The sequence below is a fragment of the Adiantum capillus-veneris genome, chromosome 15 (assembly GCF_014529385.1).
Source record: "Adiantum capillus-veneris isolate H3 chromosome 15, ASM1452938v2, whole genome shotgun sequence".
In the NCBI taxonomy this organism is placed as follows: domain Eukaryota; kingdom Viridiplantae; phylum Streptophyta; class Polypodiopsida; order Polypodiales; family Pteridaceae; genus Adiantum; species Adiantum capillus-veneris.
Window position 1 is genome coordinate 17,962,294 of NC_140945.1, and position 22,848 is coordinate 17,985,141.

Below are 22,848 nucleotides of genomic sequence, written 5' to 3' on the forward strand. Positions count from 1 at the left end.
TCCCTCCCATGATATAAAGGGGCATCTGCCTTTACCACAAACACACAAGTGATCATTTCTTGGGCAGCATCATGAGCTTCTTCATTTTGAGACCTCTCAATATGCTGCAAACTCCATGCTTCGAGCTTTTTGAGCAACGCTTTCACTTTGGAGCATAATTTTTTTAGTTTAGGGTTCTTATTCTTCCATACTCCCAACACTTGCTTCACAACCAACAAAGAGTCTCCTTTAATTTGCAAGCATTATATTGTAAGCAAATATGCAAACTACCTTCAAGAGCCATGCATTCTGCTTCATTGTTACTTTTGGCATCAAGTTTGAGCCCTTGCTTTCTCATCAGCTTCCCTTGTGCATCATAAATGACAATGCCTCCTGAAGCAGCATCATGACTTCTTCGATAAGAACCATCAAAGTACAACAATGAAGCATTAGAAATGGCAGGAGTCTCGACTTTCTTTTTCCGCACCACCTCTTCTTTGACCAAAACCAGAGTATCCTTATAAGTGAGAAGATCTGCCAGGGTAGCCCGAGTACTTTCCTCCACCAAAAAGGTGAACTGAAATTCCTGAAGTTCAATAACCCATTTAATCATTGTTTTTGATACATTTGAATTATTGAATAGCTGGGGAAGCAATGAATAACTAGTGAGAAAAGTAAATGACTTTTGTATCAAGTAGTGCCTCAATCGTTTGCAAGCATAAACCATACTTGTCATCACCAATTCAATTTCAAAAAAATCTCTTTCATGAGGAGTTTTCACCCTTCTAGCATAATGAACAGGCTTCATATACTGAGATTCCTTTCCCCTTTGCAATAACATAGCTCTGATAGCATCATCTCCCAATGATGGGTTAACATAAAACTCCTTTTCCCAATAAGGAGCCTGCATAATGGGAAGCGTACTCAAAACCTCCTTAACTCTGTCAAAAACCTCGTCACAGTCATGAGAACATTCCAAGGGATCATTCTTAACTGTTTGCTACAATGGATACAATAGCTGTGATGCCAAAGGTATGAAGTGAGACAGATATTTAACTTTTTGTATGAAAGTGGCCAACTGTTTGGTATCTTTTGGGGGTGACAGTAGTAGCAAAGCCTCCACCTTTTCTGGATCTGCTTCAATTCCATATTTTGAAATAACATGCCCAAGAAGCTTCACCCATGGCTGTGCCAAATGATATTTTTTAGGATTAAGCTGACCCCCACATTCATCATATCTGTCAAAAGTCATTTCAAGATTTTGAACATGCTCTTTCCTTGAACTGTATACACAGAAATCATCTATGAATCTTTTGAGAAACTTCCCAAGGAACTGGGTAAGGACCCAATCTACTTTTCTTTCAAAGACTCCTGGCCCATTTGTCAACCCAAAAGGAAGGCAGCAAAAGCAGAAACAACCCCGTGGCGTGATAAAATTGTTCTTTTTTCTATCTTCAGGAGCAAGGATAAGTTGAAAATATCCCTAATACCCATCACAGACACTGTATCTTTCAAAACCAGCCACTGTATCTAACAATTGATCAATAAAAGGCAAAGGGTAAGGAGCTTTCTTGGTCAACGCATTTAGTGGCTTGTAATCAACACAAACTCTCCAACGCCCATCTTTCTTCGGAGTGACCACTACAGGGCTCACCCATTTAGCATTATCGACTGGCACAATGAACCGTGCATCCAATAGCTTATCCACTTCTTCCTTTAAGGCATTCATTTGCTCCTTGCCCATCCTCCTTAACTTCTGTTTGATTGGTTTTTCCCCTTCAACTAGTGCAATCTTCATAGGATGCCCAACAAACCCCCTTATTTCCTGATATGAGGTAATGAAAAGATTCGAAACTTGTCCAACATTGCTTATTATTCCTTTCTTTCTCCTTGTGTCAAATCAATACTCAACATATTTTGAATCAAATCTTTCTTCACTGGCAGTTCCTGTTTAGGTTGCATCAACTCTTCAAGTTGATATAAATGGCTTGAAGCATTTATATTCCCTGATAATTGCAACACTTCACTAACTTCTCTCTATTCCTCATCCAACAACAAGAATGACACTTCACCCTCATCACTGGAACTCAAAGTAGTGCTACTTTCTGAGTCTTTAGAACTATCATCATTGGTAGTTTTGGACTCATCATTCTCACTCACATCTTCAAGTGCCATAGGTTGTTTGGTAGTCATATCAAACACCCTGTTTTCACGCTTCTTGCCATGCACACCAATTGTGCCCTTGCCCCAATCTTGCATGGCACCAATATCTCTTGATCAAGGTCATCCCAAAATGAGAGCAAAGGCTCCCAAACTAGCTGGCATAACATGAAAGTTCACCATAACCTTCACGCTAAAGACTTCAACTTCCAAATTCTTGATCATCCCCAAAAAATTTACCTTGGTATGGTTTGCTAGTTGAATCCAAAACCCAGAGCTTCCGCATGTAATGAGACCCAGTCTCTCGACACATGACTGTGTGATCACACAAACTTGAGCACCTCCATCAATGTAGGCTTCTCCCATGCCCACACCTTTGTGCCAAGTATTCACCACAGGACAGATGTCAGGTAACTCTCCCACGAACAACACTCTGACTTGTCCATGCTTCAACTCTTTTTCTTGATTCACTAATGACTTTCACTGCCTTTTAAATTTGGGCACCATATTCATCAACTGTCCAAAAGTATAATCTACTTTTCTCCAATCAGGTCTTCCTTTAAACTGTAAGCTGTTTGGCCTTCTCCCAAAGGAAAATCTACCACTTCAAATTGTATACGAGGCTTTCTCTTTCTCTTGGCTTTTGCAGCTTCACCCTCCTTCTCCTTCCCTTTCTTTTTGCTAGGCCCTGGTGCTGCATATCCGTCCCTCTCTCTTTTGCCTACTGGCAACACATTTGCATCTTTCTTTTCTACCCACACAATACCCACATGACCACCAGATATTTAGGATTGGTTTTCCTGTCCAGTACCTTGATCTCCCCGTATATCCAATGCATACGCATTAGCTCTGTTAGGAATCTGCTGAGGAAGTGGAAACATATCCCCTCCTATCCTTGTTGGCTTTGAACAATAGGCGCTGATGTGACCAAGGTCACCACAATTATAACAAGTATGAATGAACCTCCTCTGCGGCTCAAACCACCTTGTGAAGTCGCGGAGCGGAGCGTGGGTCGACTCTCTCTCTCACACACACACACAGTGAGCTTACACAGTACAGTACGCAGAGAGATGTTAGAAGGGTTATCTCCCAAAATCCTTAGTATTCACAAAGAATATGTTAGTATATACAAAGAGTTAGAGGTAAGTGAGTTAGGCGGGCGGCCGGCCATATCCGCATAAGAGGCCACTTGGGCTTTAATCCCAACAACCTCCCACTTAAAGTCCAATGTGGCACTTTAAGTAACTGTAAATCTATGAACATAAATGTACAAAGATTTACATGGCTGCCATCTATCCAATGCCCAATAACTCACGACAATGCACAAAGCCCTCTCCTGGAAGTCCCTTTGTGAGTAGATTAGCAGGATTGTCCTTGGTGTGGATCTTCAGCAGTTGTATCTGCTTGTCTTCAAGTACTTCCCTAATGAAGTGATACTTCACATCAATATGCTTAGTCTTCGAATGGAACACTGGATTCTTTGCCAATTGTATAGCACTTTGACTATCACAATATAACTCTGGCATATCTGCATTGATTCCCAAGTCTGCAACCAATCTACCAAGCCAAATAGCTTCTTTGCATGCCTCATTTGTTGCAACATACTCAGCTTCTGTAGTAGACTGCGTAACACAATCTTGTAATCGAGATCGCCATGATATGGCACCTCCAGCCAATGTAAAGACATAGCCTGATGTAGATCTCCTCTTATCCAAGTCTCCTGCATAATCTGAGTCAGTGTATCCTCTGACACTCAAATCCTGACTACCATAGCATATGCGCATACTCTTTGTATGTTTTAAGTATCTCATGATACCTTTCACTGCCTCCCAATGTTTCTTGCCGGGATTTGACATATATCTGCTAACCACTCCCACTGCAAATGCAATATCCGGACGTGTAGCAATCATTGCATACATCAAACTACCCACTGCAGACGCATATGGAATCTTATCCATTTCAGCCTTTTCTTCCTCAGACACAGGACAATCTTGTTTGCTAAGTTTCACATATGGTGGCAATGGAACACTCAATGCCTTTCCCTTCTCCATATTGAAACGTTGCAAAACCTTGTCAATATACTCTGTTTGAGATAACCAAATCAACTTCTTTGATCTGTCTCTCTCAATGCGCATACCAAGTATATGACTTGCCTCACCCATGTCTTTCATGTCAAACGATTTTGCCATCTTTGACTTCAAAGCTGAAATTTCTTCCAAGTGTTTGCCAGCAATCAACATGTCATCCACATACAAAATAAGGATCAGCCAACTGCCATCCTTAGCCTTCTTTGTATATAGACAGTGATCGAACTCACTACGTTTGTAGCCTTGAGAAAGCATAAACTGGTGGAACTTATGGTACCATGCCCTCGGTGATTGTTTTAAGCCATAAAGACTCTTTAACAACTGGCATACCAAATGTTCCATGCCTTTCTCAACAAACCCTTCTGGCTGCTGCATGTAAATTTCCACATCTAAATCACCATGCAAGAACGCTGTCTTGACATCCATTTGGTGCAACACCAAATCCAATATAGCAACCAATGCAAGAAAGCATCTCAATGTAGTCATCTTGACCACTGGAGAGAAGACTTCATCAAAGTCAATGCCTTGTTCTTGCTTAAAGCCCTTGGCAACAAGCCTTGCTTTGTACTTTGGCTGACTATCATGAGCGGTGATCTTATACCTGTAAACCCATTTACAAGGTAGAGCCTTTTTGCCCTGTGGTAATTTAACCAACTTCCATGTCTGGTTTTTATGCAGAGCTGTCATCTCTGACTGCATGGCCAACTGCCATTTTTTCGAGTCAACCACTTGTAATGCTTCCTTGTAACAAGATGGTTCTCCGCAATCTATGAGCATGACATAATTTAGAGATGGCACATAACGATCAGGTGGTTTGGAGACACGCTCAGAACGTCTCACCACAACTGATTCTGCCTCTCTAGCCACTATAGGCTGTTCCTGAGCCTGACCATGCTGTCTTGATGTGCTAGCACTAGGTCCATCTTCCCTGAAGACAACTCTTCTGATCTCCTCTGTCTTCTCTGGCTTAGCGTGAAACTTGGCTTCATTGAAATGCACATCATTGCTACGAATAAGCTTTCTGGACTCAGGATCCCAAAGCCGGTAACCCATCTCGCCCGATTCTCCGTAGCCAAGAAATATACACTTCTTGCTCTTTGGTTCTAACTTATTTCTGAACTCCTTAGGAATATGGCTATAAGCTTCACAACCAAAGACTCTGAGATGCTTATACGAAGGTGCCTTGCCTGTCCATAGCATCTCGGCCACTGCACTCTTATCCAGAACCCTACTAGGAGACCTGTTGATCAAATGGACTGCTGTAGCCACTGCTTCCGCCCAAAATCCATCAGGCAACTCAGCATTTGACAACATGCTTCTGACCTTCTCTTGTATGGTCCTATTCATACGTTCTGCAACCCCATTCTGTGAAGGATTATATGGTGCAGTAAGTTCCCGCTTAATCCCTTTTTCTTGACAAAAGTCTTGAAAAGCTTTGGAAACGTACTCTCCACCATTGTCAGTTCTCAAGCACTTCAGCTTCTGACCACTCTGATTCTCCACCAGCTGCAAGAATGTCTTAAAGACCTTGAGCACCTCATCCTTGTGCTTCAAGAAGTAAACCCATACTTTGCGAGAATAGTCATCTATGAATGTACAAAAGTACGCTGCTCCCCCTAGTGACAAACTAGGCATTGGTCCGCATAGGTCACTGTGTACAAGAGCTAACCGTTCGTCCCTACGATTCCTCTTTGATCTGTGCGGTTCCTGTGTTTGCTTACCATAAACACAATGCTCACAAAACTCAAAATCTTGAAATGAAAAGCCAGGAAAATAACCATAATGAGAAAGTATTTCCATTCCTCTTTTTGACATATGTCCCAACCTACGATGCCACAGTGACACACTTGGCTGCTCAATCACATTAATTACATGGTTTTTAACCTCTGAAACATGTAAAGTGTACAGAGTTCCTGACTTGCTGCCATGTGCTACAGTCATCGAACCTTTGGAGATCTTCCAAGCGCTGTTCCCAAAAACTGTCACATAACCCGCATCATCCAACTTCCCTGTACTAATCAAGCTCTTTCGGATTGCTGGAACATGTCTGACATTCTTGAGCCATAAAGAAGAGCCATTCTGAAACTTCAACTGCACATCTCCCACTCCAAGTATGTCACAAACCTGCTCATTGCCAAGTCTGACATAGTCTTTAGTAGCCACATATGATGTAAACCACTCTTTGTGCGGAGAAACATGTAAAGATGCCCCTGAGTCGATAATCCAATCACTCATAGCATGTCCATCCTCTGCAGTCAAGAAAACAGAATCAAGATTGCTTGTAAGGAAGATGTCACCAGCTGCTATACCAGAATCACTGTCTGAACCAGATCCTGTGACATTCACCTCTTCAATCTTCACTGAACTCTTCTTTTCATCTTGCTCAAAACTCTTTGTTTTGCCTTTTTCTTGTTTCCACTTCGTACAGTCTCGCTTCATGTGACCCTTCTTGCCACAATGGTAGCATTCTATGTCATCCTTTGACTTCGAATCACGAGACTTACTTCGGTTTTGTGCCTTCTTACCCTTCTTCTCTTTAAACTGTTGTCTCCCTCGAACGACCAAAGCACTATTGCCTTTGCCTTTGTCAATGTTCTTCCTGTTCACTTCCTCTGTGAGCAAGCTGCCTTCTACATTGGCACTTGTAAGACCTTCTGGCGCGACAGAATTACTTAACGCTGTACGAAAAGTATCCCAACTGTCTGGCAAAGTGATTAAGAGAAACATAGCCTTCACTGAATCTGGAAAGACTATCTCTTGTGCTGTTAACTGGCTGAAAATTGAGTGAAATTCATTCAGATGATTTGACATGGCTGTCCCTTCCTTCATCTTCAAATCCACCAATTTCTTGAGCCAGTAAATCTGAGAAGCAGCACTTTGTTTCTCGTACATATCACATAGCTTTTGCCATACGCCATACGCTGTAGTCTCTTCTGCTACGTTGAAGTAAACATTTTCTGCCAGTGTCAGCATGATTGTGGAACAAGCTAACTCGTCAAGCTCTTCCCACTCATCTTGAGCCATAAATTCTGGTCTCTCCCCTTTGAGCTTCAGTGGCTTCACTTGTTTTTTCTGCACCAAAACCTGCCAAATCTACTTCTTCCAGAATGGAAAGTTTGTGCCATCCAGCTTCTTTATGTTGTAAAGAGTCTCACTGTGAGAAGATGCCATATCTGCCAAACTGTTTACTCCTGAGAAAAATCCGGCAGAGTTTCCCCTGTAAACTGGCCTCTGTACACAGTAAACAAGCTGTAATCAACAAGCTGAACACCTCTCCTCAGGAACTGTCAGTATTTTGAAAATTTTTGACAGAGTCTCCCCTGTAAACTGAGCTCTGGGAACCAAAAGATAGCTCAAGAAACAATCATAAATAGCTGACCAGTGACAAATCCTGTAAGCATACACTGTCTCCTCTCTGGGCGATGACAGAACCTGTATCTGTCTCAAGACTGAACTCTGAACAATGCCTCAACGGCCTGACGCATAAGATGCAATCCAGTGTCTACACAAAGTCATACATCCTAAGGGATAAAAGTCGCCGAAGAGGATGCGTGTAGAGGGGAACTCCAGCAACCTAATCCACCTCACACTGGGTAACCCAGCCCCCAGTGCTTGGCTTCAAAAAACCTCACACACGACCCTCTCAGATGGCTCAGCAAACTGCCCAGAACTAGCATACATCCTATAATAGACCAATCACTTTCCTATGACCGCTGCGGCGGTCTGTCTGCTAGCGTGACTCACAACTAGCAGACCCACAATCACAGTACATCAATCTGCAATACATGCCAGTGGTGTCAAGCCGTCGTATGGCCACACCTCCCCTGGAACCTGGCAAGCACAAGAAGTAGCAATGCAGACTGCAATATATATATCTGATGATATATATGTGTACCTGGTCTATAGATGATGCTCTGAAGACGAATAAGTGATGTATGTCGATGTCGATATTGATGTCGACCACCTCCTGCTTGCCAATCTACACAAGACGGATTTCTTTGCGGCTGAAATCTATCTTCTGCTGTAGTGCTCAGAACGAAATTCTGAGGGCATCAACGGCTTCGAAAGGGGGGTAAAACCCCAGGTCGCCTGTTGGAAACGCTCCCGGAATGCCGAGTGTGAATCTTCGAACTCCAGATCCAGAATCTGTCGGAAAAGTGCGCGCGCGCGCGATTGCGCAAATCCGCACTGAACCAAGGCTCTGATACCAATTGAAGTCGCGGAGCGGAGCGTGGGTCGACTCTCTCTCTCACACACACACACAGTGAGCTTACACAGTACAGTACGCAGAGAGATGTTAGAAGGGTTATCTCCCAAAATCCTTAGTATTCACAAAGAATATGTTAGTATATACAAAGAGTTAGAGGTAAGTGAGTTAGGCGGGCGGCCGGCCATATCCGCATAAGAGGCCACTTGGGCTTTAATCCCAACACCTTGTCCACGACCCGCATTAGCATTAGGATAAGCCTCACATGCCTGATCCATCCCTCTACCACGTCGACGACCACGACCACCTACACCACCAAGAACACTAAGTCGTAATTCCCGCATCATGGTCATCATGTCTTGCATATTTCATTGCAATTGTTCGCTATTATTAGCCCTTTGAACAGGTTGGCCTCGAGCTTCTTCCTGATTCTCCTCCTTTTGGCTACCATTATTTTGCTAAGGGACCGCTTTCCCGTATTCATTAATCCTTTGAGCTTTCCATTCTTTCTCTCTTGAAATGGCGACTGCCTCCTCGAAGGTGGCGGGCCTTTTCAGCTCAACTTTGAACTTCAGACTTTCTTTTAGGTTTACCACAAAACAATCCTTCTTTAACATGGATGGAGGGATCTCGGTTCCCAAAGCCCCAACCCATTTATCCCATAAACAGGTGAACTGCATGACAAAATCATCAACACTTTTATTAGCCCTCTGAGTGTACCCCATAATTTCATGCCAAACTTCATCAGGTACTTCGATGGATCGGTATTGTGCCAGGAAAGCTTGTTTCACAAGATTGTAGTTCAAAACCACCCCTAGATTTTGTGTCTGCATCAACTCCTCAAAATTGTGTAACAAAACTATTGCCTCCTGTAAACTATATTGCAACAGCCGCAACAATATAGCTTGGTCTAGTATATTTCACAATAACCAATTGACTTCCATCTTTTCAATAAACGTCTATGAATTTTCATTAGGCAATCCTTGAAACTGTGGGAACTCGTCTGCCATGTTTGATTTCCACAAAAACACTTACATGTGACGTCGAAAACTCAAGGGATGTCGATGGATCGTTCCAGTATCTAATCCACCTCACACTGGGTTACCCGGCCCCCACTGCTTGGCTTCACAAAGCCTCACGACCCTCCAAAGGCTGCAATCCAATTATACGACCACCTTAAGTGATGTCCACAATTCACGCATACATAGGTGGTTGTCCATAAGGACCCACATCCCTTTTACATTCACTGCCTGTAGAATAGACATATTTCACAGGAATTGGAGCATAGGAGCACCTGCTCCTCCGTGGGGTAACCAAAATGATGTTAGTATGCAAACAAGAAGGAAACAAGAACCTCTATAGCCTTGCACACACCACACCGTCGGAAGGAAACACTATTAACCTGCGGAAAACACCTATGTCGAACACCTGTAAAGTTGGGCGGGAAACAGTCCTAACCCAAACCATGATTAAAATTGCTGAAAACCAAGATCTTAAAGACAAATCTCGTGTTGTGTAGACCTTTGTAGAGTATCCATATGCTTTATTCTGACAACAGCAGACGAGAGAGTTACAAGATTTTGAAGATGGGGTCTCTCTCAAAAGCTCTAAAAAAGCTAGTCTCTATTAGGAAAAAAAGGGTGTGCAGGGAATTGCAGCTATTAAAAGAGGATTTTTTTTTGCTCTTATCCCAAGGGATTTTCTCTCTCCTCTTACCTGACATAGTTCTCTCCTTGGGCACCTTTTAATTGGTCCAATTTTGGCCTTTTTTGGCTCAAAAATGAGTTGTCGGTGACCATTTAACCAAGGAATGGGGTGGAAGCAAGTGTCCGAGGACCAAAAAAGTAGCAAGGCACATGTCCAGGCCGTGGGAACTCACAATGGGCGCCCCCTCTCTCCCCCAACACCCACGAGCCCCCACAAGCAAGGCAAGGAACCTCCATTAGCCCCTTTGATACAACCTTAGGGGGTACCCACTCCCCCCCTTATACCCTCCAATTTCCACTTGCTCTCCCCCATGTGGGATTACTCCATCGCCACTTGGCACCATCCTCCCACCTCCCCAACTTCCCAAAAATTCCCAGCTTCTCCCAAAGCATGAGAGGACTTCTCCAACAATTTTCCCCATGGTATACCTTGCTGCTCTGGTCACCGAATGACGCACCGTAACACACGGCTCGAATCCCATCACCTCGGCTATCTCCAAAAATATAAAACTTCATCATTTCTAATCTTAGACCCCCAAGTTGTCATAGTTTCCCTTCTCGCATGCACCTGCAATCACCTTCTAAGTTGAGACCGCCCGCTTCGGTATGCTCATAACTCATGATATACAAGTCCAATTCACAAGCTATAAATCACGACTGAAAATACTTATTAGAAACCATATTTTGGAGTCTCAAACAACCCAAAACATCAGCATTCAAACTTGGAAAAATCACACCTTTCTACATGAATGTTTAGAAGGCGACTTCCAAAACTTGCAGGGCTATGTACACATATATACATGAGGCTAGTGGGCAAGCTTTTTGGCATGATTTAGTGACTTCATGCTTATCCAAAAAATGTCTGGCAACATCAATTAAGTTCATGTACTACATCCTACCTTCTCAGACCTTGTGTATGCAGATATAGTATTCAAGGTCCAACCACACGGGCCAACTGCTACACAGCAAGCCATGGAAGAAGCCACCGCTTTAAATATCCAATATCGAGGTATAACCCTGCCACTTAAGCATTGTGCACCATTTCCCATGGCCAATGCTTATCTTAAAATGTTGGAACAACGGCCATGTGTGGATACAAGCATGCCACTTGGATGGAAGCAATCTTGCCATCAAAGAGTTTTTGCAAACACCTGGTAGTATAGAGCACTTCCAAGACAACATCTTGCACATTGTCAATTTTCTACTGCAAACATTGAAGCTCTTGTATCACCATGATTTTTTGCACAACGATCTTCACCCTCGCAACACTATGTTGCATTTTGTTGACAAAGGTGCTTCCTAAGGCATTATAGATTGTGACACTTTTAGCTTATTCCCAACTACAAAAACATTTCGAAAGCTAACACGTCTGTCTTTGGAATGTTGAAAAAATCGCCTTCAAGACTACCCTTGGGCTGTCTCCAAGTGTATCTCCACTAACCCTCTTCCTTTTTCTAAAGCCACAAACGTATATTCTCTATGATGGGATCCAAAACACATGTTTAATTGTATGCCAGAGCCAAGTTATCTAGAGCAAAGAGCCTTTGTAACAAAAATACATAGAACTCTTGATTTAGGCAAAGACAAAAATCCCAAAATGGACCTTCAATTTTTTATTTCCTTCGTATCAGTTGAGCCCAAAGAGCTAGCATAGATATTGTATCTTCTTCTGGTCTCGAACCAAATGATAAATGAATACAAACAACTATTTTTGGGTTGAAATTGTCATTTTATTGTCAATGCACTGTTAATTTAAGTATCACATCACAATTCAAGTGACAATTTAATGTTTTAAGTTCAAATTGTCATTATATCACTGAAATTGGTTTGAGTGACATTTGCGTCATTGTCTATATATTGATTTTTCAATTTCAATTAGCAGAAGATGTACATTGATTATATGATTGTTGAATTTTGGTATCTTGTTTGTAGATATGGTTGAAGACCTTGACTACGATGAATGAGGCACAACGAATTAAGAGCATGAAGAAAATCCGATGTGGACAATCAGACTTATCAATTATTTCTAGCATTCAAGAGGATGAATCAAACTTAGAGGGCAAGCCCTTGAGTCGTAAGCAATGCAAAGGCTTATGTCCGAACCACTTTGTTTGGAATTTACTTTTCATATCAAGTGGCCACACAGAGGGAAACCCATCAGTAAAGCTCTCTAACTTACAACATGTGGGCTTAGCTCGAGTTCTTCTCCAATTGTTTATCTGTCATCAACAACGAGCTGTCCCCAATAATAACCAAAGTATCATATACTTCATTTAGCAGTGCTATGCACATTATATTTAGGCAAGAGAATCAATTGGGATGATAAGCCTCCTAACAAGAGGGTTGGGCTTGGCCGCATGTTGACAAGTTTTCAGTGCAGAATGAGAAAATACCCCAACCATCACAAAAGAGTCATGTTGTTCTTCTACCAAAGGAGAATGAAATCATTGTGGAGATGGCAAGCCAAAGAGTTGACCTAGCAAGCCAAGGTGAAACTATTGTAGGCTTGAGGTTAAAGGTGTTAGAGCTTGAGACACAGCTCGATGCCACTAGAAGAGAGCTTGCACTAGCTCAAAGAAAGCTTGAAAAGTACAACAAGAAGTTTGGTCCCCTTGTAAAAGAAGATGTTGCAGCTGCCACAATCAATCTCAATACATTTTTGGTTGCATCGACCAACTCTGCATCTCTTGGCTTTGATGAATTTTTCTTGAATGAGATTTTGACAGATCTCAATCAACATGCCGTGTTGTAAAATCTATACATTTTATTGTTGTAATCCTCCAAGCCTACTTTTTGTAATCATTTTACATAATCAAATCTGATATTTATTTCTTTGTCTCTTTTTCATCGTGGTTATAAATTGGGTGTATGCAAGATAGACCGTACCTACTTCTTGTAGTCCGCACCCAACCGTGACATCCATGATGCAACTAACTTGTCAAGTTTCCTTTGAGCCCAAAGCACAAGATTATGATGCATGGTACACAACTAGAAATCGTCGAGTTATTGCTTTTGGCAATGCCACATAACTCACTGATTGACGTGTTCCTTCCACGCATTTGTCCACGCGCCATTTCCATGTAACTGGGTGAGTATGCGGACTCGACAACTCATCAGGCTTGCCACATAACTTGACGGGTTACGGGGAATTGCCAAGAGGTAACGCCATGTAACTCGGCAAGTTACGTGGCATTACGTATTGGAAATGCCACCGTAACTCGCCGAGATATGTGGCAACGCTCAAGTTACTTGCCACGTAATTCTCCATGGGTACGTGGCATTCTTGAGACCAGTTGTCAAGTGTTCATGCCACATAACTCAACAAATTACGTGGCGTAGCAGCTTCATGGCATCAATAAACCACGTAACTCGGTAAGCTACGTGGATACATTCTTCCAATGAGATCAACGGGTTATGTGGCGTGCCACGTAACTTGACGAGTTCATTAAATAAAAAGAAAAAAAATATCTATTTCAAATGGTTGGATCAAAACTCCAGCTCAAAGGATCGAGTTAATCTTTACACCTTCGAGGATTGAGCTTGCCATCGCTACACAAAGGGGCCCCCGACAAAGCGACACCAGATACGTGGTGCTGCATTTCATTTACAGAGAGAGAGATTGAGGTTGGCTAACTTGGCTTCCACTCTCTCACACACACACGTGCACAAAATGTGTTTGGCTCTCTCACACAGACAATCACACATATTTGAAATGTGTGCCCCTCTCTCTGACACCCACGCACATGTGCAGAAGATTTTGAATGTGGCTTTCTCACCCTCTCTCCCACATAAACAATGTCACAATGTATGTGCCTGTTGTTGTGTTGTGGGGGGGGGGGGGGGGGGGGGGGGTGCTTGGATAACATGTTTTGGACTCAACTTTGGAACCTTTTCACACGTATACAAGCAGCCTAACTCTAAATCTCAGGGGTTTAGGGCCACAATTTCAACCAACTTGATAACCTTCTTGCAATGGTTTGAGCCATCCATTTTTCATTTTGAACAGGCTTTGGATAAAGCAAACATATCTTCTCCCAAGTCTTGGCTAGATAGAGATGACAATGTGTGTGTGTGTGTGTGTGTGTGTGTGTGTGTGTGTGTGTGTGTGTGTGTGTGTGTGTGTGTGTGTGTGTGTGTGTGTGTGTGTGTGAGTGAGAGAGAGAGAGAGAGAGAGAGAGAGAGAGAGAGAGTGAGTGAGAGAGAGAGAGAGAGAGAGATTTGGGGTTGGGGGGAAATGTTAAAACAAAACCTACATTTTTAATCTTATAAAGCCTCCAACTATGGAAGGAAGTAGGTTTTTTTTCTTTTTTCTTATTAAAAAAAGTAGGAAACTTGTAGACATAGGTTAATTAAGTTTATCCCAAAAACTTTCACTTCAAGAACCTACTACCCAAAGCCTAGCCATGAGAAAACCTTACATGAGCAAGATTGAGACCCAAAGCCTAGCCATGAGAAAACCTTACATGAGCAAGATTGAGAGACTCATTGAAAGGCTCTTACACCTTTAGCTTCATGTGTGATAGTTCAAAAAGTAGCTCCAAGTTTCTTTTTGCTTGAAAAGGTTGTCCATAAGAAACAATTAAGATTCATAAACTTCTAAAAAAATTGAGCATACATTGAAACCACTGTAAAAGTGGAAGTGATTGAAAAAAAAACCTTATTGGATTAATTCTAAAATTGGAAACTCTTATTACATAGTACATAGGCTCCTCTCTCTCTCTCTCTCTCTCTCTCTCTCTCACACACACACACACACACACACACACACATAGAAAATCAACCAGCGCCATATAATTTCTTGCTCCGATCTTGATGCAATAGCCGATGGTGGTGTACATAGGAGCCACTTTTTTCCTCCTTAGAAAACTAGCATCGAGTAGTGCACGGCTCAGGGCACACAATCAATTGTCATATGACAAGCAAATAGGCCACAACTTATTGTCCATGCTAGGTTGCCATATGACACCCACTAAAAGTAATTGGTGTCTTCACCTTGGGCAAGTACTTTCAAAACTCTAATTTATATGTCACAAATATATATGCATCCTATGCGCCTGCATCATTTGTTGAAAGGAAAATATATATGTATCATCTGCTTAGAACTCATCCTAGATAGATGTAAACCCCTTGGATTTGTGCATATTAGCACACAATGATTGTGCCGTAAATACAATTGAATGGCCAAATTTATTGATGGGGGTTTAAGGCAGATATTCAATTTCCACACAACAATTGTGAAAGGGTTACCTTATTTACCTGTTAGAATTTTGTTGCACACTTTTTCATTTACTGATATTGATTGTGTTTCCTTTTTCTATGCAGTCACCATGTCGGAGGAGTTAGAGCATGGTGGTGGTGACCCCCCCAGCACTCAGCACCCCCTCAGCAATTGGCTCCCTCACAGCAGCCACAACCACCAAATAGGTACCGACACCTCCTCTTCTTGCACCCTCTCTAGTGGACATACCCACTTTGGCAGCGGAGTTGTTTTGTGGGGCAGAGCACCTTCATAGTCTTTTAGCATGCCCAGATTGAGGTCAGCGGCAGAGTCCTTGAGGCTACCGTGGTAGTGGTCGGTACGATGTGGGGCAGAGTGCCTTCACAGTCTTTTAGCATGCCCAAAGTCGAGGTCAGTGGCAAAGTCCTTGGAGGCTACCGCGGTAGTGTTTGATACGATGCAAGACCCCCGTGCCTTCCAGGAGTGGGCATTCACATACTGTGTTGGGAGAGTAGGGTTGCCGTGGCGTTAGGTGGAGGCCCTTCCTTTGATATGCTCACTCACTTTGCAGTAGTTTCATCCATGGCCAGGAGACTTAGTGGCATGAGCACCCTTTCCCATAGAGCAATCTCTACACCCTAGCATGAGAGATCATGCCCTTCTACATTATGTGACATATTATGGTGCCTTGCATCACCACTTGGATGTGCCTACCTACTTTGCTTTCTAGCTCTACGCAGAGTTTGTCATCGTGCTCAACGTGGATGTGCCTACCTACTTTGCTTTCTAGCTCTACGTAGAGTTTGTCCTCGGTCTCGACATGGACTACTTTGACAAACGTCCAGGAGGGGATCACTGTCAGAACAAGGGCTAGGGAGTTATGAATTGGGCCAGGGGCCAGACTAGGTAGTGTGGACAAGGAAATCCGTCTAGGGCAAAAGTCTAGGAGCATTGCATATATAGTGGGAGGTTGGGAGGTGGATTCCAAGGTCTAGTCACCTATGCTTTACAGTGGTATTAGAGCCAGGTTTTTGGGCATTCACAGGCGTGGAGAGTCATCTTCTTTGCATGTCATGCAAATAAAGGGAGGCCGACAAGCAAGCATGGCCACTTAGCAAGGGGAGAGTACAAGCTGTTAGCAGCGCGGGACCGGACCCTGTTGAAGGGGCGATCAGGAGCAAAGTCCGCCAAAGAGAAGGCACTTGGGCTCGGTCAGCGCGCGCTGCCCTGTTGAGCACAACCTGCCACTGTATCACCGGGGTTAGTGCAGTAAAGAGGTCTCCATCTCTCTTTCCCTCTTGCTCGCCATCGCTGTAGGTTATTGCCGCCATAGCCAGGCTTTACAAAAAAAAGGAGCCTCACCATATTAGGCCTCTCACAAGCCTTAGGGCAAACCAAAAAATTGATTGGGGCTAGTACCCACAAGGGTTGTAGCTTCAAGCCCACAGTGGTCGCAATTGGTGACCACGTACTTAGCTACCATCGACAAAGGGGCCGGCAATTAGAGTCGATATTGCCCTGCGTACAACAATCTGCAAGTTGACAAATTTTTCAAATTGATTCATTGACAACCGTGTTCATAGAGCCAATTACACTAAAGCAATAACAATTGCAATCGACTTGGCTACGACGTGTCCAAGTAGGGTACCTGCACAGGTGGATTTACAGGTTGATTACAACTTTGACCACCAACGTAATTAGCACGGCTAATTACCTGTTGCGGTGTATCATACGGCACGAGATTATAATTGATTCCAGGTATTTTTTCTTCTATTCCTTCCACTGCACGGTGTTGCCATGTATTTCGACATCAACATGACTTTTGATTTTGAGCATCATACACCTGATCCTACCCATGATGGCTTGCGGTCGGATGCTCTCATTATGGAGGGTGCCCGGGACGCTATGGGAGGTGATGACGCTTATGAGTTGCTTGATATTCAAGAGTTTTGTGCACTTCAAACACTCATATCAGTAATGGAAGGAAATTTTGCATCTCTAAATGAAAATGTCACTAAATTATCTACATTACTGATACAACTTACGGAGCAATAGGCCAAGGGCCCTGTTGACACACACATGCATGAGCACACTGCTACTCAGGGGAGCAAGGCCCTTCTGATCATGGACAAGGTCCATCTCTAGATTCTTTGCCCACTCTCCCTGCAAAGGAGGTGGATGAGTTGTTGAAAAACACCAAACCAACGACTTTTAAAGGGGAAGATCGAGATCGCAATAAGGATGCAATGAATATCTTCCTCATCAAGTGGGATGGAATTCACGCCTTACGGCATACTCCGGATGCAGTCAGAGCAATGCAAACAAGCTTAACTCTAGAAGGCAAGGCCTACAAGTGGTGGATGTCTCTCAAGGAGAAGAATATCATACCATAGAGTTGGGCAGCCTTTGAGGCTATGTTTCGCAAAGAATTCTTGCCTATAAATGAGGCAGATCGGAATTAAACGGCTAGGAACACGTGTTCCATGCATCAACACCCATCATTACTTGAATATATCTCTCACTATCAAGATGTTATCCTCAAGTTGGAAGGACTAGACACCTTTTAGCAAGTACGTGGGTTTATCCACGGTCTGACACCAGAGCTTAAGAAGCACGTCAAGACTCAAGACCCTAAAACACTTGAGGAGGCCATAGTGAAAGCACACATTCATGATGATCCAAATGAAAAGAAATCACATAATAATCATGTGCCTGCTAATACACATGGTAATACACGCACACAGTATGGGCACAATAAAAGGAAATTTATAGTAGCCAATTTTGAAGCAGCTAAAAAACCCAAGGGGTCCCGTGGTCCTCTCTCTCTTGAGGACTTTGATAAGGCTAAAAAAGAGAAGTTATGTTTTCAATGCTTGGGAAGCGGTCATGGAAAAAAGGATTGTCCCAAGGGGAAATCTGCTGCTCATGGCAAGGAGAAAGCAGTGCACACGGTGCAACTGCTACCTCTTGAGTCTTCCTCACAATTCTCTACAGTGGAAGTAACACACACCGAGGTGGTGCATGAATGCTGTCTCACAGCTTCCATGTGACAACAAATGTTCGGACCACATGAGTTAGTACGTATGCACGGGTCTCTGCAAGGGCACAAGGTGTGCATCTTGGTAGATGACGGTGCTACTCACAATTTTATTAATTATGGATTGGTGAAAAAACTCAAATTGCCTCAAACTCCGAGTTCCTACCACTACAAGGTAGCAATGATGAATGGATATGATACCAAAATCTGGGATACTCAAGTCCGATCTCTACCGTTGAAAGTACAAGGATACTCTACATCCTTGGATTTTCATGTTATGAACATGGAGAGGGCAGACATGGTCCTTGGTAGGGAATGGTTACATAGCCTAGGACCATCACTAAAGTGTAGCTATGAGCACAACAGCTTGATGTTTGAATCCCATGGCGCACATGTGTTGTTGTTAGGAGAGAAGGATGTGCCTTCTTCACCACTAATATGTACAGCTGAGCTTATGCAGCTCGTTTTTTATAATGAAATAGATCAAGTTTTCTTGTGTTACTCACTGTTTCATTTTCTCTCTAACATTGAATCTGTTGAACATTCCTCAACGCCGCATGCTTCTCTCTCATCTCTTCCTCCAATGGCTACTTCTCAACAAGCAAAGGTTGCTAGTGATTTAAAAATTTTATTAAAGGAATTTCATGATGTTTTTCCTAATGATTTGCCATCAGGATTATCGTCGACACGATCGATGCAACATAGCATCGATGTGGTTGTAGGTAATAATCCAATCAGTAGACCACCCTACCACATGAGTTACTCTAAAGCTGATGAGACGGAACGTCAACTTGTTGAATATCTTAGCAGAGGGTTTATCCAACCCAATTCTTCACCATGGGCTTCTTCTATCCTATTAGTGAAGAAAAAAGATGGTAGTATGCGCATGTGCGTAGACTACCGTGGCTTAAATGCGGTTATTGTTAAGAACAAGTACCCATTGCCACGCATGGATGAGTTGTTCGACAAGGTCACTCATGCTCGTATTTTTTCAAAAATAGACTTGCGGTCAGCTTATCACCAAGTACGTATTTGACTTGCTGATATACCCAAAACTGCATTCCGAACAAGGTTTGGACACTATGAATTTTTGGTTATGCTTTTTGGATCAACCAATGCGCCTGCAACATTCATGACACTTATGGATAGTGTCTTGAAGCCGTACTTGGGCAAATTTGTATCGTTTTTCTTAATGACATTCTAGTATACAGTGCTTCCGAAGAAGAACACTTACAACGTCTGAGGAAGGTGTTCGAATTGTTATGAACAAATCAATTATATGCCAAGGAAATTAAGTGTGATTTTTTGAAGGAGGAAATTCACTATCTTGGGCATGTTATTTTGGCTACTGGTCTACACATGGATCAATCCAAAGTGGATACCATTCGGTAGTGGCCTTCTTCTAAAATCTGGAAGAGTTACAGATTTTTTTAGGATTTACGAGTTTTTATCGAAGGTCCATTAAAAACTATGCTAATATTGTTGTTTCCGTGACACACCAACTGAAAGGCAAAGGCAAAGCTTTTCAGTGGGGACCCACTCAATAGCATAGTTTTGATACGCTCAAGGACGCATTAGCTACAGCTTCAATCCTAGCTATTGTAGATCCTTTGAAACCATTCGTTTTAGAAACGGATGCCAGTGATCGTGCTATTGGAGCAGTCCTGCTACAAGAAGGGTGGCCAATTGCATTTGAAAGCAAGAAGCTTGATTTAGCACAACAGAATTACTCTTCTTATGAATGCAAACTCTATGCAATAGTGTTTGCCTTGAAAACGTGGAGACAGTATTTATATGGTGCTCAGTTTGAGATGGTGTTTGACCATGAAAGCATTAAATGGTTTTCACAACAAACCGATTTGAAGGGCCCAAAAGCCAGGTGAGCTGGGATTCTTTAGGAATATGACACTAAGCTTCGGTATTGTAAAGAACGATACAACGTGGTGGCTGACACTCTTAGCCGTATGCTAGAGACCAATTCTCTCTTGTTCACAAAACTTTGTAGTGAATTTTTGGATTCTCTAAAGGCCAAATATGAGTAGGATGACACATATTCCAAAGTGTGGAGCCGTGTACAAATGAGGGATCCTTCTCACTCCAATTATGGTAGTGTATCGTTAACCTCCACATAGTTCTCCTCTGTCAAGTGATGAACTACAGCGATGGAAGAATTTTACCATCGACAATGGGTACCTACTCCATAAGGGGAGATTTTGTGTACCGACGGACACAGACATTCGGTGCCAAATTCTTTATGAATGTCATGACAGTCCAAGTGCAGGGCACCCGGGTATTAGAAAGACTTATGCTCTCGTACGACGATAGTTTTGCTGGCCAGGTTTACATGGCTTTGTTCAAGATTATGTCTTGCATTGCCAAAAATGTCAGGTTAACAAAGCAGAGCACCTAAAAGTAGGAGGACTCTTCCATCCTTTGGAGATTCCCAATGGTAAATGGGAAAGTATCTCTATGGATTTTATTGTGGGTTTACCCACCACTATACGAGGTCATGACTCAGTATGGGTGATCATAGACCGGTTGACTAAACTATGTAAGTTTATTCCAACCAAATCAACGCTTAAGACTCCAGAATTAGCCAAGTTATTTGTGGACAACCTATACAAGTTGTATGGCTTGCCAAATAACATTGTCAGTGGTCATGATGCCAAGTTTAACCGTCATTTTTGGAGTCACATCTTAAGGGTCACATGTGTGTAGACTCCGATTGATTGCAAGGGATATGTCAAACTCCAAGGGTGGGAGTTGGTTCAGTGTGATTATGATTTATGGTTAAGGGTTGAGATTCCCTCATGGATTATGGTTGATATTTTATGGTGGAATCTGGTGTGGCTTATGGTTTTTTTTCCTGGATTGAGTTATGCTGCCGAAATTTTTGCAGCCATGTTATGTTCTAAAGTGGTTATGCAGGATTGGTCGTGCCTCACCCAAGTAGGGTAGAGCTCTCACCCGTGTGATGTGATTGGATTATGGTTTATGGTTTATGGATTTTGGATTGGATCATGAAGTGATCAAGATGGTTTATGGTAGACGGGAAAGGGTAGAGACCCTGTATAGTCTAACTGTTTGGAAAAGGAATTGTTTGTGCATCTAGGAAGTGCTATTGTGATTGGACTCATGTTTTATGTTTCTCATGGCAGTGTTGCTACAAGACTATTTCGGTGCGCGGATGCGGTGCGTGTGTGCAGAGAGTGCAAAGGGGAAAGAGGGAGATAGAGAGCATGACACGGGATGTGGGGTGGAGCTCCCAAATCTCACTATTTGAGCACCATGTGAGAATGTGAGTGAGAGCTCCTTATTCTTTGTATGTATAAAGAATAATGAGATAATTGTGGGCAGCCAGACACTGAGCGGCGGACACGGGTACAGCACGGTGAGGCACACCGCCTTTACCTAACATTCTCCCACTAAAGGCTGTGTGCCGATAAGTGGCAATAGGACTAGCCTACAACTAGTATATACAAGAGGTGAGAGAAGACGACTCTCAACCTATGCCCACTGGCTCACTCCAAACATGCACTAGTGTAGATGCAACATGCATACCACTAGGGCTAGAGCTATGATGACACTCATGATGTAGGTATCGAGTGACGACCTGCATGGCTCCACAATGCACAATGCCAGTGTCAATCATCGCACGACTGACAACTCCCACTACAAATGCACCAACCGCATAAGCAAGATTAGGTCTCGAAACCAAAAGATCAGACATAAGAGACCCGAAAGCCGATGAAACATGCACTATGTGTGCCAACCTATCCCTGTCAGCAACCTCAGTGCCATATGAATCCTCATCAGGAACCACCTGACTATGCATCACCATGTCAACATCATCTGGCAAAGGCATATTTGCTGGGAATGATTGCAAAATCAAAAAATCAGCACCACTGAAATCACACACAGCTGTCTGAAGGACATTGTCGCCCTCAAACATATCAGATGCATCATAGAACAATGCATCGGTCTCTTGCTCAATTGCTGTCACCTCAACTGATGACTGACAAAGCTGTTCATTCCCAGAGATACCACTGTCTATGTGAACATCACCACAAGACAAATGCACAACCTGCTCTCCATACAGCACATCCACAAAAGAGACACACCTCATCTCTCGCTCCAAACATGGCTGCAAATACACAGAGACTACACCACCTCGTGTGTCAGAAATATGCAAAGGGTATATCAGACCACTCCTAGCACCTCTGGCTATCACCAGTGATCCCCTATGCATCTGAAATGACCGCTCTCTAAGAAGTACACAATGTCCACTACTCTGCAACTGACGCACTGAAATGAGACTCTGACTGAGTCCTGGTACATAACGTACATCTCCCAGCATAAGCAATGCACCACTAGGTAAAGACATGCATACAACTCCAGCACCCTCTATGTCATATGTTGAACCATTATCAAACTGCACACAACCAAGTCTCCCA